This window comes from Canis aureus, chromosome 6 (genome assembly GCF_053574225.1).
Source record: "Canis aureus isolate CA01 chromosome 6, VMU_Caureus_v.1.0, whole genome shotgun sequence".
NCBI classification, from domain to species: Eukaryota; Metazoa; Chordata; class Mammalia; order Carnivora; family Canidae; genus Canis; species Canis aureus.
Genome location: NC_135616.1, coordinates 20,980,623 through 21,000,865, shown reverse-complemented (window position 1 = coordinate 21,000,865; position 20,243 = coordinate 20,980,623). Strand labels below are relative to the sequence as shown.

The 20,243-nt window shown below is 32.7% G+C and overlaps 1 pseudogene; it reads right to left on the bottom strand.

Moving 5' to 3' along the window:
- Window positions 1–461: 461 nt before the first annotated feature.
- LOC144316593 (U6 spliceosomal RNA) lies at window positions 462–562 on the bottom strand (annotated as a pseudogene).
- Window positions 563–20,243: the final 19,681 nt, after the last annotated feature.

The following is a 20,243-nucleotide window of genomic DNA, read 5'->3' as shown; positions in this document are numbered from 1 at the left end:
CATATGTGCAGTGGTCTATTTCTGAATTCTATTCTGTTCCTTTGATTTACTTGTCTATATTGAGTCTTAAAATTGATGCTAAGTTTCCCTTTACAAAGTTGCTTCTGTTATTTATCCCTGAATATTCATATTTCTTAATGCTAGTGTACATGGGTATTATTTATTTATTTTTTGTATGTGTTTTTTAATTGTGGTAAAATATGCATAACATAAAATTTACCATTTTAAGTATCTTTTTAAATATATAGTTCAGCAGCATTAAGTGCATTCAAATTGTGGTGCAACCATCACCATTATCCAACTACAGAATATTTTTCATCATCCCAAACTACAATTCTATACCCTTTACACGTAACTCTTCCCTTCTTCCTGCCTGTAGCAACCACCATTCTCCCTTTTATCTATATGAATCTAAATCCTCTAGGTATCTCATATACATGGAATCATAGAATATTTGTCATTACAAATAAAAATGCTTCATGTATTTGCAAGTCATCTCTATTCAGGGTCCATGCTAATCATCTCTTTATTGTTCTAATGTTAATCTGTGTATTGCCAACATGAGCGTTATTTTTTACTTTTTATTTCGACTTCTGATTATTAATTGCTAGTATATACAAATATGATTCACATACGTATATGATCTTATATTTTGTAATATTGCTAGGTTGAATTATTCATTCTTGTATATTTTTTATAGATTCCATCAGAATTTCTACATAGATGATCACATCATGAAAAAGGCAGTTTTACTTTATCCTTTTTGATCTGTATTCTTTCCATTTCCTTTTCTTGCCTTATTGCATTGGTTAGAATTCCAATTACAATGTTGAATGCAAGTGCTGACAGTAGACATCCTTGCATTGTTCCCAAACTTAAAAGAATTATATTCAGCCTTTAATTTTACTATTAAGTTGATGTTAATTGTATATTTTTCATAACTGCCCTTTATGAGGTTGAGGAAGTCTCCTTTAATTTCTAGTTTTTATAGTCATTTATACACAGCAGAATGTTTATTCTGTTGTGGTTAAGTGAAGTATTCTCTAAATGTCAATTAGGCCAAGTTGGCTGATAATGATGGGTGAGAATTCTACATCCATTGTGATTTTCTGACTATTATTTTATTAATTATTGAGCTAGGAAAATTAAAATCGCTGACTTTAGCTGTCTTATTTTATCATATTTTAAATTAATTTTATTTATAAATTCATGTTTTCTATTTATCTTTAGAGTTCCAACAAGTTTTACTTTATATATCTAAAGCTCCATTATTAGTGTTAGTAACATTTAGAGTTTAATTTCCTCTTGCTAAATTAATTGTTATATCATTATGAAGTGACCCTCTTGATCCCAGATAAAATTCTTTGTTCTGAAATCTACTTTGTCTGATATTAATATTCCTAATTCAGATTTCTTTTTATATTTATTTGCATTGTGTGTATTTTCCCATCTTTTTATTTTAACCTCCTTCTATCTTTAAAGTGAATTTCTTTTAGATAGCATATGGTTAGGTCTTGTCTTTTTACACAGTCTGACAATCTGTTTTTAATTAGTGTACCTATACAATTTAAATATAATGTGATTATTATAGATGGCTATAAGCTTATCATCTTGCTATTTGATTTCTGTTGTTATATTTCTTATTTGTTCCCTTTTTTGCCCTTCTTCCTTCTTTGGATAACTTGAGCTTTGTATTTAATGATACTATTTTAACATCTCTGTTGACTTTTAAACTACAGCTCTTTGTTGTGTTATTTTAGTGATTGCTTTACAGTGTATGATATATATCCCTAACTACCATAGTCTGCCATTAAATGTATAGTATTACATGTAGCTTAATAACCTTTCAACAGCATGTTTCTTTTACTACCTGATGGGGTTTTGTGCTACTTTTGTCATGCATTTTATTTCCATACATTTTATAAATTTTACAACAAATTGTTATTATTTGTAGTCGTACAAGTTATCTTTTTAAAATGTTAATTTTTTTATAAAAGCTTTTTGTGGGCACCTTCTTTTCTTTGATGATAATCTATGGAATATCATCAAAGGACCAATTTGTGGTTTGAATTATTAGAGTTCCAGAGGAGAAGAAAAGGAGTTAGGAACAGAAAACTATTTTTTTTTAACAGAAAACTTTTTAAAAGAAATGATGGCTCAGAACTACTCAAATATAGGGAAACATATGGATATCCATATTCATTAGGCTTATAGGTAACAAAAAAAATCAATTAAAGAAATTCTCTCCAAGACATGTTACAATAATCAGAAATCAAAGACAAAGAGAGATTCTTAAGAGCATCAAGAGAAATAAAGATTGTAATTTACAAAAGAACATCTATAAGGCTATTAGTAGATTTCTCAGCAGAAATCTTACAGGCCAGGAGAGTAGAGTGATACATTCAAAGTGCTGAAAGAGAAAAGAAATAGCTGACCAAGAATATTTTACCCAGCAAAGATGTCCTTCAGAAATGAAAGAGAGATTAAGAATTTCCCAAAGCAATCCTAAGAAAGAAGAACAAAACTGGAGGCATTACACTTCCTGATTTCAAACTATACTACAAAGCTATAGTAATGAAAAGAGTATAATACTGACACTAAAATAGACACATATATCAAAGAAACAGAACCGAGAATTCAGAGACAAACCCTTGTATATACAGTCAACCAAAAATACTCGGTGGGAAAAGGATAGTCTCCAGTAAATTGTGTTGGGAAAACTAGATAATCACAAGCAGAGGAATGAAGTTGAACCCCTATCTTACCTGCCCTACAAAAAATAACTTGAAGTGGATTAAAGACTTAAGCATAAGATCTGAAACTGTAAAATCCTAAAAAAAAAAAAAAACAAAAAAAAAAACAACAACAATAAAAAAAAACTTCCTTGACATTGATCTTGGCAACAACCCTTTGGATATGATATTAAATAAAAGCACAAGCAACAAAAGCAAAAATTAATAAATGGGACTACATCATACAAAAAAGTGCCCGCATAGGATGCCCCGATGGCTAAGTCACTTGAGCATCCAACTCTTGGTTTTTGGCTCAGGTCATGACCTCATGGGTCATGAGATTGAGCCCCACATCAGGCTCTGTGCTCAGGCGTAGTCTACTTGGGATATTGTCTCCCTCTACCTGCCCCCACTCTGCTTTCTTTCTCTCAAAAAAAAAAAAAATGCTTTTGCAAAATAAAAAGCACAATCAAGAAAAAGAACAAAAAGTAGAGGCAACCTGTGGAATGAAAGAAAATATTTACAAATCACATATCTCATAAGGCATTTTAATATTCTAAATATATAAGTAATTCATACAATGCAATAGCAAAAATACAAATAATTTGATTAAAACATGGCAGAAGACCTAAATACAATTTTTTCCAAAACAAGACATCTGATTGGTGACAGGTACATGAAAAGGTGCTTAAAATCACTAATCATCAAGAAAGTGCAAATGAAAATCACAATGAGATAACACCTCATATCCATTAGAATGCCTATCATTAAGAAAACAAAAGATAACAAATATTAGGAAATGGAAAAAAAGGAACCATTGTGCACTGTCAGTATGCATGTAAATTGCAACAACCTCTATGGAAAACAGTATGGAGGTTCCTAAAAAAATTAAAAATAAAGCTACCATATAATTGACTCAACAACCCCACTTCTGGGCCATTTACAGCAATATGGATAGACCTTGAGAGCATTATGCTAAGTAAAATTAAAAGGACAAATACCATATGATATTACTTATATGTGGAATCTAAAAAAGCCAAACTAAGAAAGAGAGAACAGAATGATAGTTAGCAGAAATTGGGAAATGGGGAAAATGGGGCTATGTTGGTCAAAGGCACAAAGTTTTAGTAGTAAGATAACTAAGTTCTGAGGATTAAATGTACATCATGGTATATATAGTTAACAGCACTGTATTATATAACTGAAAGTGGCTAGGAGTAGATCTTAAATATTCTCATCTCAAAAAAGAAATGGTATTTATATAGGTAATAGAGGTATTAGCTAATGCTGCAACGCTCTTTATTTTGAAATATATGTGTATCAACTCAACATATTGTGCATCTTAAACTCACATAGTGTTATATGTAAATTATATATCAATAAAGATGAGAAACAAAGAATGAGCCTTATATAAATGATAACCATCGAGAATATAGTGCCTCACATTAACATTAACAAAAAAATTGTAAGTAATACTGTGATGTTAATATTAATTTTGTACAAAGAATAACACTGGGTCCAAAATCATTAAGAATAAATAAATAAGGGTGTCTGTGTGGCTCAGTAGGTTAAGCGTCAGACTCTTGATTTTGGCTCAGGGTTGGGAGATTGAGCATCATGTGGGGTTTACCCTGGGAGTGGAGTCTGCTTAAAATTTTTTCCCTCTCTCTCCTCCCTCTACCCCTCTGCACCTGCTACACTCTCTCTCCTTCTATAGACAATGGGATTGTCTATAATTTTGTAAAAGACTACAGTGTAATCCTATTAATCATTAGGTATCTGAAAGTCAAAAATTAAATTACCACACAAATAAAATTACAACTACAAATTTACTTATTAAAGTGGAGATTAACAGAAAGACTGGAGAAAAGGACATAAGAATAAATTGTGACCCTGTTTGAGCCTACAAGTCATCCTTAATCTGTACAGATCAGGGAATAAATTCAGAGTTTTTTGGGTGGAATGGGGAAAACATAGAAATTCACATAGACTAGGTGACCAGTTAGAGAAGGAGACTCTACTTTTCATGTCTTTGGACTGCCAGTGCATTCATAAGAAGAGATTGTTTCTAAAGACGAAAAACTCTCTGCTCCAAAACTATTTCTGTCTGCCCAAAGCCAAACACTCCCCAGAAAATCTAATGGTAACATAAAAAAAGAAATTTTATAATGTGTCTAAATACTTAGACTTGTGCTGAAACTAAAGGGATTGATCAGTAATAACAATATTGGATAAAGACCCAACTCTCTCCCAGAGCTAGTATGTACAGACCTTCTCATATAAGTGCAAGGAAGAAAAGGGGAAAAAATTAAAAATATAAAAACACTCAGCATGGGAAAGAATAGGATAAAATGAGAATTGAGAACAAATAATGCTTTATAAAAACAGCCATTACAAGAAAAAGAAGATAATTCTCTCTTTTTGGAAAAAGTAGAAAGCATGTCACATTGGTAAATCTAGAATTAGTTCTTGTGAAAATGGACTAATAACAAAATGAAGGAGTTCTTGGAAATGCAAATCATAACTGCAAGGTTGTTGTGGTTTTTAAAGCAGGGGAATAATAGATTGAATAAACCAGAATAGAAAATTATTACATTAAAAGAGAATTCCAGTAAATTCTCTGAACTTCAAAGAATAATAAAAGTCAAAGAGATGGAAGTTAGGAATTAAATAAAAGAAATGGGGAGAGCTCTTGTAGGAAATCTTAATATACAAAGTCCACATGGAGTGAATAGGGAAATAAAGAAAAATATATTTTAAACAATTTCCAAGTATGAGATAGTCAAATTTATGTATGTAAAAACATCTCACTAAGTACCTGGAAAATAAGTCACAGTTTTTTTTTTTTTTAACATTTCTAAATTATAAGGGTGAAAAAATTAGTGTCCACATTAAAAAATTAAATTAAAAAATTGGGTTATTTATAAAGAGAAAATACTTGAAGATGATTATCTACAAAATTCAGTCCTACAAGAAATGGGACAATTTCAAATTTTTATTGACTAAGAAAGTGTGCCACTCATATTCTTTTTAATGAAGAAAGTATGCATAAGAAAATAATTATATTTTCATTTCCTTGATTAATTCTTCATATGCTTGTGGCCCAACGAGACATTCTCTTTTATGAAGTACCTGGACAAAACTCTTGCCAATACCACTATTGAATTTTTGGCTTTTTCTTATACAGATTCACTGAAGTTGTTTATATATCCTGAAAATGTTTTGTATGTGTCACAAATGTTACATGACTGTACACTGTTTTTGCTGTATGTTTTGATAGACAGAAATTCTTTTTTTTTTTTTTTTTTAAATTCTCTTCAGTTGGGGGCACCTGGGTGGTGCAGTCAGTTAAGGATTTGACTTGGTTTCAGCTCAGGTCAGGTTCTCAGGATCCTGACATCAGCCCCATAGCCAGCCTGCACTCAATGCCGAGGCTGCTTGAAATTCTCTCTCCTCTTTTTGCCTTTCCTGCTTGTGCTCTCTCTCTCAATCTCTCAAATAAATAAATAAATCTTTTTTTTTAAGTTCTTTTAAGTTGAATTCAGAGATTCTCTTCTTCATGAATTTTTGTTTTGTTTTGTTGCCTAGTTAAAACATCCACTTCTTTTTAAAGGTTGGGAATATATTCTATATTGTCTTCCTAAAATTATATAGGTTGTCCCTTCATATTCAATCTACCTGTAATTTATATTCATTTATGGTATAAAGAAATTTAATCTTCCTTTTTTTTAAGAGTACATTTTATTTTATTTTATTTATTTATTCATGAGAGACACAGAGAATGAGGCAGAGACACAGGCAGAGGGAGAAGCACGCTCCATGCAGGGAGCCCGACGTAGGACTTGATCCCGGGACTCCAGGATCATGCCCTAGGCCGAAGGTAGGCGCTAAACCTCTGAGCCACCCAGAGATCCCCCTAATCTTCTCTCTCTCTCTCTCTTTTTTTTTTTACATTGATATAATCATTAATTCCAGAACATGACAAAAAGTAATTTCTCCCCATGTGATCGTCTTATATGACACTGTGTGTGTGTGTGTGTGTTTGCACGAGTATCTTGATGTCTGTTTTCTGCTTTATTTGTTTGGATATCTTTGCACCACTACCCCACTCTTTTGATCATGGTAACTTTATCATAATTCTCGGTACTTGGTAGGGTAAGTCTCCCTACTGTGTTCTTTAAAATTATCTTAGATAGGAAAGCCTGGGTGGCTCAGCGGTTGAGTGTCTGACTTTGGCTCAGGGTGTGGTCCCAGTCCGGATCAAGTCCTGCCTCGGGGTCCCTATGGGGAGCCTTCCTCTTCCCCTGCCTGTGTCTCTGCCTCTCTCTGCGTGTCATTAATGAATAAGTAAATAAAGTCTTTTAAAAAAATTATGTAACTCTAGGTTGTTTCCACTTCATATAAACTTTAGGTTAAAACAATCAATTGAAATGCACACATATCAGATTTTTTTTTTTTTTTTTTTTTTGAATTGCGTCTCATTGGGGATCCCTGTGTGGCTCAGGGGTTTGGTACCTGCCTTCGGCTCAGGGCATGATCCTGTAGTCCCCAGATCAAGTCCCACATCGGGCTCTCTTCATGGAGCCTGCTTCTCCCTCTACCTGTGTCTCTGCCTCTCTCTCTCTCTCTGTGTGTGTCTCATGAATAAATAAATAAAATCTTAAAAAAGAATTGCATTGCATCTATGCATCAATTTTGACATAATTTGTATTTTTTAATTATTGAAAATTTCAAGCTATGAACCAGGTATAGTTCTAATTTATTTAATTTTTTAAAAGAATTTTCAACTAGATTGTTTACTTGAAAAGAATTTTGTACAATCTTAAACAATAGACTTTTATCTGGCTTTTATACAATAAATTCCTAGACAGTTTTTTTTTTTTTTTTTGTCATTTGAAATGAGGTATAATTTTTTTCATTATTTTTTTAACTTCATGTAAATCTGTATATAATGCTTTTGATTTGTAATTATTAAAACTGCATTCAAAATTTTGACTAAAGTCTGCTCTAAGTCCTAATAATTTATCTGTATATTCCCATGTTATATTTATTCACAATGATATGCTCTGCAAATATTGACAGGTCTTGAGTTGTTGGTTTTTTGTTTCCAGTCTGCATACAGTTTTTTTCTTTGCTTCTCTGCAATGAAAACCAAAAGTTGAAAAATGTTGTGATAACAGTAACCTGTTTCTTGTGTCTATTTTAAAGGAAATACGTTCAACATTTCATCATAAAATATTTTGTTTGCTGTGTTTTTATGTAGATAACCTTTATCAGATTAAAGGATAAAATACTAAAACATTCTTCAAAGTAACACAGAAGCCAAAAACAAACAATGAATTATGAACAACCATATATCTGCCAGAGGTGGAAAAAAATTCTATATAGTTATTCTAATTGCCCCTTTAAACAATAGATTATTGAAAATTATTCTTTTACTTATAGCCTCTCATTAGATTTTTTTTTTTCCTGGAGCAGTAATGAATCACTAAAGAGCATATCTGTTTAGAATAGTTTATAGTGGCTTAAATAAGTTTTCCAAAAAAGACTTGTCAAAACTTTAGAATGACTTTTACGTTCAAATTCAGATCATTTAATCTCTAGCATTTCAAATTCTTACCTCTATATAGGGGCATCCTACCACTATAATAAGAGTTGTAACTGAGCAGAAAAACACCAAAGTTACTCACAAATTCTGACATCATTCATTGGCAATCAGCATTCCATATACCTACTAACTAAAAATACTGCTAAGGCATCATTTTATGTTTAAGTATTTACAAGATATTGGATGTAGTTTAGAATCTAAGATTATTCAAAGGCTGTGTGCAACTTATCGGAATGAAAAAAAACACAAAAGGATATTTCAAATTAAAATTTTGATTCCTCAAGAAGAATAATTTAAGTATATGTGGTCTCTAAAGAGAAGACATTTAAGAAGTAGACATTCTATTTGTCTAGTGAAAAATATATATATTTGAACGTGCTACTAGTAATCATATAAGTGGGGACTGTCATATTTTGTATCTTTAAAAATATATAGGCAATCTACTTCTATTAAGATGATTCTTTAGATATAGCAAGAAACACTTCTGTTATTTCCCACTGTTGTTTTCTATGTTTGAAGCATTCATAAAACAGAAGTTAAATAAGTTAGTTATATGAAAAAAGATTTAAAAAATCAGCTTTTTTTGTAAAGAAAAAGAATTTGCTTCCAGCCACTTGATTTCTTAACTTCAGCTCTATGGCACTCCTTTATACTGGATTATTTTTACATGAATATCATTGATAATGCCCATTGATTATTCACAACAATCCTATCTCAGTTTTCAATTTGAGTTTCTATTTCTTGTAAGTAAAGCAAAGTGCTGATGGCAAAACATCACCTACAATATTTAAGTCATTTGCCATATAAATATCATTTTGATAGCACCATAGAAATAGTATGCCTATTTAGATTAAAAATGCATAGACGATTCTTTTTCAATGATCATGCAAGTAAATAATGATATAGCATCTAGTTAAATATGATGCTAAGATAGTCATATCTCATACTTTTAATTTTAGACATATAAATAGTAGTATTTGTTAAAAGGAAATGTGTATAGAATGTGATAAAAGCCAATTGAGTTCATTTATTCCACTTGGGTATATTAATCCCAAAAAGCCTTTTTAAAATTCCAATGTCCTAATTACCGTCCTGCAACTCTCTAGCACTTTGACGATTGGTCTGAAATCCTGAATTGCAATTGCTATAGCCAGGGCTCTTACCAACTCCTAGGTTTGTTTAGACTCTTCTCAATATTATATTGAAAGTACTTTTTTTTAGGTTACCAATATCCTACCAAAATTCTAAGGATCCACTCCATATCTTTTTATGTAGCTCAAACAGCCAATATTGACATCTTTTCTTTTTTTTTCTCACCAAGAGTTCTCAACAAAATCCTCTCAAGCATCATCCTGTATCAGTTTTCTCTTGATTATTGTCAATTCTTTGGTCACTCTACTCTACTAAAAAAAGTTAATAATAAAAAAAAAAGTTAATAATAAAGGGTTTAAAATAGTGTATGATTTGTAGTGAGTATTCAATAAAGTTTAGCTATTGTTAATAGTGGTAGTAGCAGAATTTTCTTCCCTTTTAATAAAGATTACTGTCCTTTAGGCTTAGAGATGTCACCTATTTGGACTTTCAAGTCACAAGTAAATCCATGACTACCATCCTACTTTTTCACTGGAAAGCCTATTCCATTGTTTCATTAATAAGAAATAAATCAAGAACAACAATTGTATTTATTGAGTTAAATTTAACTCCCCTTGAGTTTCTATACATTGATTCTAATTATAGCCCCTGGAATTGTGTATTAGGCTGAGTAATCCCTTTTTCACATAATACATCTTCCTTTATTTAAAGACAGTCATTGTGATGCCTCTGAATCTTTTCCAATCTAAACACTGACTGTACATATATATTTTCTCATTGCTTGTGAGAGAAAATTGACAAGACAAAAATTTGTCAGATTGTCTGCTTTCAAAAAAAAAAAAAAAATGAAGCTCCTGCAGATATCTGAAGTGGATTTCCTCAATCAATGTCATTATCTTGTCTGTTAAAGAAGTAGAGTGCATGTTGTTTTCTGCTAGTCTATTACTTTGTAGCTTATTCCCGTTTCTGTATTGTTTTCATCATCACCCAAATATTCCTATTGGCTTCTATCTGGATTTTTAAACAATATTCAGACTTGCTAATGTTCTTCTTTTTATTATTGTCTCTTGAAACTACTACTCTCCTATTCCATAACAGCCTTTCTTTAAAAATTTTAGTGATAAGCATAATCTTCTAAACTATCTTATGTTTTGAATTTAATCCACTAATTTCTTTCCTCTCTTTTTCTCCTTTCAGTGCAAAACTCTTTCAATTGAATGGCATATTTCTTTTCAAATACATTCAACTTCAAGGTATATTATGATTCTTGGCTATTGTGGGAATTCTGGTAAATCACAAGTCGTCTCTTGCTTTCTGAAACACAATATGTGAATTCAACTAAAGATGATGGTGCAACAAAAGCTTCTAATGTGATAGTATTTCACTTTCCCCACCTCAGTGTTATAAATGACTTTTACTGAATGAGTAGTATTTGTAAACTCTGCTGCAATAGTCAAAAGAAATGATAACTATGGTGTTAGTAATTTGAGTCAAGCAGGTGTGCTTCATTTCAAAACAACCAAATACAAGCAACCTTGAAGCTGCAAATAGGTTGATTTTCTTTTTAAATTTAGAACTGAGTTATTTGTTTGGAATCTGATATGAATTTCTCCCAAAGGAATCATTCTTGTATGTGGCAGCTTATTTCTGCAAATCAGCTAACAATTTGCATTTAACCTATTTTATAAATTTTACACTATAACATTTCAAAGAGCAATAAAAAAGCTTTTCCTAAAAAAGGCTGTCCAGTCACAAATTCAGTGAATACATTAAACCAAAAAGAGATAATAATTATTTTCTTTATCTTAAAGGCTAATATTGAAGGGAAAGATTAATAGGTGGCCCATTTTGCTGGTGACTTTAAACATTATAAAAATTTTTAAGCCACAGAGTCTATCATTGAGGTATGCTTATTGAACATGGAAATGATTGAGTAGAGCAGAGCAATTTAGCAATAAGGAGGGCTATGGGCCCATCTAAAACCTGGTATAGGGATGCCTGGGTGGCTCAGTGGTTGAGCATCTGCCTCTGGATCAGGGTGTGATCTCGGAGTCCCACAATCGATTTCCCCACCAGACTCCCTGCAGGTAGTCTGCTTTTCCTTCTGCCTATGTCTCTCTCTGTGTGTCTCATACAAAAATAAATAAAATCTTTAAAAAAATAAAAAGAAAACCAGGTGTAACACAGTCCATCCTCAACTGTTGAGGCAGTGTAAGAACCCAGGCTTGGAAGTCTGTTATTTCAGAATGGTAGGGAAATAAAAGTAATAGGATCTAAAGAATCTCTGTGTTAGCAAGAGAATTGGAAGGAAAGAGAGGAAAAGCCCTCCAAGCCTACTCATTCATGGACAACTATACAGGCTGCCCTATGATGTATGGTTAAAGCTGCATAAAGAAGAGACACACAGCTTAAGGAAGGTCTCCAGAGCCTGGAGTCAGTGTCAGAGCAATGAGTGAGAACATGAGTAATAAGGGATGGAGAGAGAGGAGTCAATTGGGGTAGCAACAAACTCTAAGCTCCCAGCTGCTATGTCACCTGCTAGAGGATGGACCAAACCATCACTGTCACCAAATAAAGTAGCCCTCTTCGCTAATAAGATCCCAATCACAGACTGTAACATGGAACATAAGAACACATTTTTACAAAATATAGAGGCAGTGTGGTATAAGAAAGAGACAGAGGGAGAGAGAAAGGATGATGGTCTAAGGTCTAGAGCTAACTTGTAGAAGCTGTGTGGCAATGGGCATATTTCTCACCCCTGCTCCTTCCAAAATTGCACCTAATTATACTCACTTGTGTGACTTAAAGAGTCATGGATTCAAAGTTAACAACAGAAGTGAAAATGTTTCTTGTAAATTGTAAACTGCTATAAAAAGATAAAGTCATACGTTGAAGGACAAAGTTCCTATTTCTGATGACCTCATTTGATACTTTTTAAACAGTTGAGTTTTGTTGTTCACTTAAAATATAAGCCAATCTATTAAAACAATAATTACTTACATGTACATTTTAGGTATACATCTATCCCATAAGGTAGGAGTTATGATTGTCATTACATAAAAGAATGATACTCATGAGTTTTAAAAAATGTACACTTATTAATCTTAAGTATTCCTAGTTTAAATTTCATTGTTTTAGATACTAAATATCAGCCAGGAATATTAGATTGCTCTTTCCAGCCCCCCCAATGATTAAGCTACACTTAATACCCTACTTGCTGGTCAGTTTGGACTCATTTCTGAACTGTTACAGACTAAAGCAAGGAGCAGTCTTAATACATGAGTGTATCACTGAGAGGGCTTGGCATTACACCACCTCCATCCTGTTTGTGGTTTTTCAGGCACAAAAAATGAGTCTGTATGTGGATTTTCGGACACGATGCTCCCAGAGGCCTGACTCGGGGCTCTCCGGTCCCAAGGAGCTCATCTCTCCTATTTGCTAAGACTCTCTTTTGCTGTGTGAAATCCCTGCTTTTCCTTCAGACTGACATAGTTAATATTCTCTTCTATGTTGACCAAACTTATAAAAATTAGACTCCCTTCATCTGTTCATTTGTTTGAAATTCCACTGTCAGCATCTGTTTCAATTCCCTCAATCTCTTGACAGATCTAATGCCAACTCCTCCAACCCACCCTCCTAGACTTTTCAGACAAATTACCATGCTTCTATAATAAGTCATTAGATATAATACCTAATTCCAATCCAATATAAAAGATACATACATATGTATATATATTCATACACACATGTACATATAGGTACATGTATCTGTGCATACATGTAAATATATACGTATATAAATATATTTTTATATTTGCATATAGTCTTTTCTTTCCTTACAGAGTAGGACTCCAAGGGTATATATTATACTATAATTGCTATTTAAGAAAAAGCCAGGATTTAAAAATAAATATTGTAAAAATCTGCTGACCCTTAGAAGAATTATTCTTGGAAAGAGACCAAGTACAAGTCCACATGAGGCATGACAATAACGAATGCTATCTGCTCGTCATTTTTATAATAACTAGAATTGATTGAATGTGCCTTTGCAAGACAATAATAGTGATGGTACATTTTCACAAAGGGCAAATGCATATAAAATTGTTAGTTCTTCATTTTATATTAGATACACATACAAATTTGGAAATGCCATAACTTCTCCTTTAAAAGTACTTTAAAAGTACTTTAAAAGCAAAGTTAACTCTTGCTGACAAATGTAATGCCATAAGAATAAAAGCCTTTGGAATATTTTACATGGACTTAGTTATCTGTTACATATTAGTCCATAAAGTTAATCTGCATTGTTTTAAAAATAAATACCTGCCCATATATTTAAGCAATACGTGCAGCAGCAAAACCAAGCAGAAAAATTGTTAGAGAACACCGTGTCCCAATTCAGCAACAGCAATTTAGTAAATGATTCTATCAGTCTGGAGGCCTCTAAGGATACAGCCAAAACTCATCTTCTGAAAGACAGAGTGTGAAGAAGTTCACAATAAGCCAGCAGAGAACAGCAGGGCCTGTGTTGAACCAGAGAACACATGCCCGAACTAAATCAGCTCACACATATACATTTGTTTATTTGTACATTCATATTTGCGAACAGGAACACAGAGACACCCAAAAAAAATATATCTGGGAACCAGATTCAATAAATTTGAAGCAAAAGTAAGCAGCAAACCCAGCAAAATCAAGTGGGAGAAACAGCAGTATCTATTGAAAAGGCACAGATCCCTTTTAAAAATTGGTGCATTAAAACATAGATGTAGCAATAAGATCTGTCAGATTGTGATATGAACATAATGATGAAAAACACTGTCATTTCTCCACAGAAACAGAACAGAGTCAAAGAAGATTATATATATATAAAAAAAACCCAGAACCAAAACCAAAAGAAAAGTGAATACTTGGGTTTACTGAATGGTTTTGTGGCTTGATCTAGAAGCAGATATGTTACAGATTTGAATCTAAACAAACTTTCTCATTAGGAATAATTTCTTAAAGTATCAAACAACATTATAAAAGTATACAGCTGTGATATGTCATTTCTTGAAGTTACTATAAGAACAACTACATTATGAAACAAGTGTGCATATGCGTTCATGTGGATGTTTGCACACACACACACACACACAAACACACACTTATATATGTTTATATTCTGCAATTCTAAGGGAAGATTTATCCAAAAGTTTTATAGCTTTTATAAGCTACTGTTATTTATACCCCTCAAATAAGAATGTGAGCTGCTAGCATATAGAGTTAGATAGATAATAAGATCTTGTAAAATTGCAACTATGGGACTTTTAATTCTTTGAAATATTCCATCCCAAAAACTCTAATAATAGCTACTTTTTCTAAGGAACTTGTAAGCAAAGCCATTGCTATAAAGTTTAAGAAGCTGAATGTTTGTCATTATTTTAGTATCTTATTTTACAGATGAAAAAAGTGAGCAGTTGGAAGAATAAAGAGCATTTCAAAAATCACATCCTGAGTAGGGGAAATGTTTGAACTTCAAATGTGATTTTCCTGATCACAAGTGTATGCTCTTTAACTATTCTGTCTACCTTGTAATATTTTGCTTGATATTCATTATATTCACTGCTTTTTGTGGTGCATTTATTTTTTTCTCTATCTTAGGTTGACTTAAATTAGCAGCTTAATACTAGCTCAGACAATAGGAATCCTTTTGGTTGTTACATGTATTGTATTCCATATCTAATTAATTGGACATGATTTGGCTCAATATCTTCATATTTGAAAATTACTTAAGCTTTATAGAGTCTATGTATTTCTGAAATAACTAAATGAAAACAATTAACTTCAGAAACTTGAAACCAGTGTTTAATGATGGGATTACATGGAAGCTATTGAGGAATGGAAAGATTGCTTTCTCTAGGGACAGATACAGCAGATTCAATGCACAATTCCTTACTTTTTGTGTAAGCAACACGCAATTTTTTTTAAAATTTATTTACTCATGAAAGACACACACACACACAGAGGCAGAGACACAGGCAGAGGGAGAAGCAGGCTCCATGCAGGGAGCCCGACATGGGACTCGATCCCAGGACTCCAGGATCATGCCCTGGGCTGAAGACAGGCACTTAACTGCTGAGTCACCCAGGGATCCTGCAACACACAAATCTTAAGACAAATTTATTTGTACTTATTTTATTGTCACTTCAGAATGTTGAAAACAGTTACCCCTCTCTGATTACTTTTATCTTTAGAATTTATATCTTGGGCCAGATTTTAAAAATTATTTTCTTTTTGTCAGTACCCTGAACCTAATCACCCGAGTGTCTGTTCCTTTTTATAATAGGGCTGCAGATTTGAGGTAGTTAAAAGAAAAGATGGGTCCTTCAACATTACTGGTTAGTTTTTTCTGGTGCTTCCTAAAAACTTTTAAATTACATCTCAAGACCTTTTTGAACATCCAGCTTTGTTTTCACATCCACTAAAGTAAAATCAGCCTTACTGGGCAAATGTGACCTTCTCCTTCAAATTCCTTGGGAAGAACTGGCTGTGAAGGGGGAAAAAATTATATTCAGGTTAGCAATGTTTTAATGTTTTAAAGCTCCCTAGGAGTTTATGAATTTTGAATATAAGCAACAGCATCTAATTATGTGAGAATGACTTTGCAAATAAATCGGTGTATTGTATTGCACTTTTGAGTAAATAAACATCATTGAGTTATGCTAACTTTTCTATTTTTTCCTTTTTACTTATTTAATCAAGAGATGAGTAGCAGCACTCCCTCATCCCACCCACCAAAACAAGTCTTCAAAATGGACACCATGACTTTGACCACAGCAGATTAGCTGCTGAATTATGGTCCTTTTAGTTTTTTCTCACCTTTCTGCTGATTATTTCACAGCCTTAAAAGTTATTTCAGAACTCAGTCTTGCAAGACTTTCAAGTAAAGGTTTAGAAATTTAAAGGGGAAAAAAAAGTCCTCCAAATTTTCTTGGCAACTTTTCCCTGGAGAATAACTTCGTGCTTAATCTTCAAAGTACTAACAGATGTAAACACTTTATGTTTTCCACAGGTAATTGCCACATAATTTTAGAATGAATATTAAAAAAAATAATTACAACCTAATCAAATTACATCTTTCTCTCTTGGGTCAATCTAATTTAAATAGAATCAAGGTAGGAAATAAATGGGTTTAATTCTCACATTAAAAATCACCTTACAGTGCCTGCTCAGGTGTGGAATTTCCTGATTAGATGAGGAGCTCCAAGTTCAGAGATCCTCCCACAGACAAAAGAGCAAGATAGGGGTTATTTCCCTCCTGTTCACTATGTCCATTCTTTCCAAAGTCCTACAGTGGAAAGCTATATGGACTTTGAGATTTGAGTTTGATATGTTTGTTAAACATGTGATTAATTACACTTAAATTCTAGCTCTACTTGTCTTTCAAATGAAACTCTGTATATAGTAACTATCTTCTGCAGAGACCAGAATACTTACAAACAAAATATGTTATTAAATGATGTATGTTATATATGTAAATGCATTTCTTTTTTTTAAAACATTCAATATTTTTCTTTCTAAACAAATTATTTTGTGTTGATATTTTTAATCACATTGTACATTCAACATAGTTTTATCTTACTCATTTGAAGATAATTTTTCCTAATACATGCTACATGAATAATAATGGATCTTTATTTAGAATATTAAAAAATGATTAAACTTACATTAACAAACTAAAACAGAATGAAGACTTTCAAGTATCATTTAAATTAACAGGTTAAAAATATATAACCTTGGGACACCTGGCTGGCTCAGTGGTTGAGCAACTGCCTTTGGCTCAGGGCGTGAACTTGGAGTCCTGGGATTGAGTACCACATCAGGCTCCCTGCATGGAGCCTGCTTTTCCCTCTGCCTTCTCCCTCTGCCTCTCTCTCTCTTTGTCTCTCATTAATAAATAAATAAAATTTAAAAAAATAAAATAAAAATATATAACCTCAAAACATAACTAGGTTAATGTTTACTACATATTTCAATAAATATCCATGTGTAAATTATGGAATACTTCATATTGATATCTAATACTCAAAATATTAATTTATAAACCATTTGGAGAAAGGAAGGATTCATTTATTATTTATTTATTGATACAGAGTAACATGTTAGACATTTCAGAAATGGTTTTCCACTTGAGTAGTAATGGTAGTGATGAAATTCTTAATTATGCTTCCCTATTTTCTAGTACTATGTGCTGTATTTACCATGGATGCATAGAGATGTAACCACACAACAGTTTCTATTCACCAATCATTTCTGTGACCTGTAATGCAATAATACATTTCAAAATGAAGGAAGGTAACGAATTAGGGTCAGTTTTTCTTGTGCCTGTGTTATTCGGCAATTCCTATGAAAAGAAGTGGCATGAATAAAAAAGTAATTTAAGAAGCTGGTGAGTAAAATAGCAAAAGGAAGAAGGAAAGGATGCAAGAAATAGGATTGGAAAAGACCTGTAGTGAAAGAAAGCAAAGTTAAAATGGAACTTGAGTAGGAACAGAGGTTTGTGTAATCCTGATTAAACGTCCTCAATTTTTGATACTCTCCTCTTGTTATATCCTATATTTGAGTGCTGTCATCAATTTATTAAGGTAGACTATAAATAGATACACACATATATTCATACACTTAATTGTTTTTAATTCCTACTATGTATAAGTCATTGTCTTAAGTACTGGAAATATATTAGATAAAATCAATGAGTAATTAAAATAGATAAACAATAAAAACCTTCAAGATGTGAAAAGGAAATGAGTGATAACTTTTCCAAGGATATCAACTTGACCTAGATAAAAATTTTAAAGCAATGTGTAGACTTAAGGAGTGATTTAGGCATAATTTTTTAAATGAAGTAATTTCTACTTGCTGTTTCAGTTGAAGGTACACATACCAGAATAAAAACTTCCATCTTAATAACTCATTTGTACTGGGCTCTACAGAAAATGACAGTCTCTCACCTGCTGTTCTCCAGAGGACATTGTTTCTTTTGTACCATAAACAGAGGATTGCTTCTTCATTGCTAGATCTCAAAAGAAAAAGAAACTGGCCCTTCTAAGGTCATGGATTGATAATAGTCAAAGAGAAAGATATTAGCTAAAAAAATTGCTGCTCTTTGAAAAAAGTTTTTCAACTTTACAAAGTTTCTTAAATAAAAATCTTGTAACTACTAGCTAAAAGTCTAAGAATGTCCAATTGCTATAAATTTAAAAGGTCCAAAGAATTCATTAGAATTCATTGTAGGTCATTTTTTACATAAATGATAAACTAAACTGTATTTTGTTATTGCAACACATTCTTTAAAAATAAGTTTAATGTTCAACAAAAAAAGAGAAGTAAACTAAATAATTAGTTTTATTGATGTTATCAACTTAAATAATATTAAAAAATATGTGGTAATCTCATTTAACTTCATTAACGGCTTGTTCTAAAATATGTTTAAATTTTGCAAGTTTGTATTTTATGAGGTCAATCACAAACAGATGACGCTGGGATGCCTGGGTGGCTCAGCCGTTGAGCATCTGCCTTCCGCCCTGGGCATGATCCTGGAGTCCCAGGATCAAGTCCCACATCGGGCTTCCTGCATAAAGCCTGCTTCTCCCTCTGCCTATGTCTCTGCCTCTCTCTCTGTGTGTCTCTCAGGAGTAAATAGATAAAATCTTTAAAAAAGAAAAACCAGACAATGCTTTTCCAGAGTGAAAATTGTACCTCAGAGATAAGATCCATGGTCTTCTAGAAAATATCTAACAGCTGTGGGAGGAGGTGCTGATTTTTTTTATTTTTGTTGATTTGCATGATGTTAAAAATCCCACCATAGCTATCTTCAAGTGATCAACTTGATGTCACTGGGAATGGAGTTGGGAAGAGATGCACACACTCTACCTCATGAGCCAGGAGAAGAAGCTGGCTACAGTAAATCACTGGATTACTTGATTAGATATAGTTGCTACCAATTATACAACACCATTTTAGCTTCCATGAATAAAGAAGAAATGCTGACAGTTAAATTGTGACAAAATGTTTCCTTATAATTTGAATTATTTTATTTTGTGCTTACTAGAAAAGTTCTTTCAAAGATTTTTTGGTTCCAAAAGGGTTCCTTATCCTAACTTAAGAAACTGAAAGAGACAGAAAGATATACAGAAAAAAAAAGAGAGTTCTGGATGGATGTGTGATGACAGTCAATGCATATCAGAACTGGGAAGTGGCCCAAAGAAATCTAAGTTGCCTTGCAGTGTTCTTGCCTGGTGCAAAAGTCAGTCCAAGGATATTAATGGTTGTGTTTGACAGATGGGAGTTGGTACAAAGGAAATGGATAAATACAAGTTGAGAGATTTGTGGTAGAGAGGGCAATTGCTGAGGTCTTACCCTAATAGCAATTAGACTCCTCCCTTAGTTGAGTCAAGGCAGAAACTTCAGGAATCATATGCAAACCAACTGTAAGACACCACATCATGATTTCAAGACTGTTGAAATCTGAAAAAAAATACAGCCTCCAAATCAATAAGATATGGTGATTTAAATGCAGCAATAATAGTAGCTAAAAATTATAAAAGACATCATATGTATAAGGCTCCTTCCAAAGCTTGCAACTTCTTATACATTAAAAGTGTGCTTCAGAGACTGCTAGTTTCTAGTCCAGCTTGTAAGGAAGTAGGAAGTAATCACTCCCATCTTCACAAGATAAAAGCTGAACTAAAAATCAACTACTTTCATTAGATTTATTAGAGAATTAAGGTCACAGGGTAAGCTGCTGCACCCCACCCCCCCCAAAATTGGGG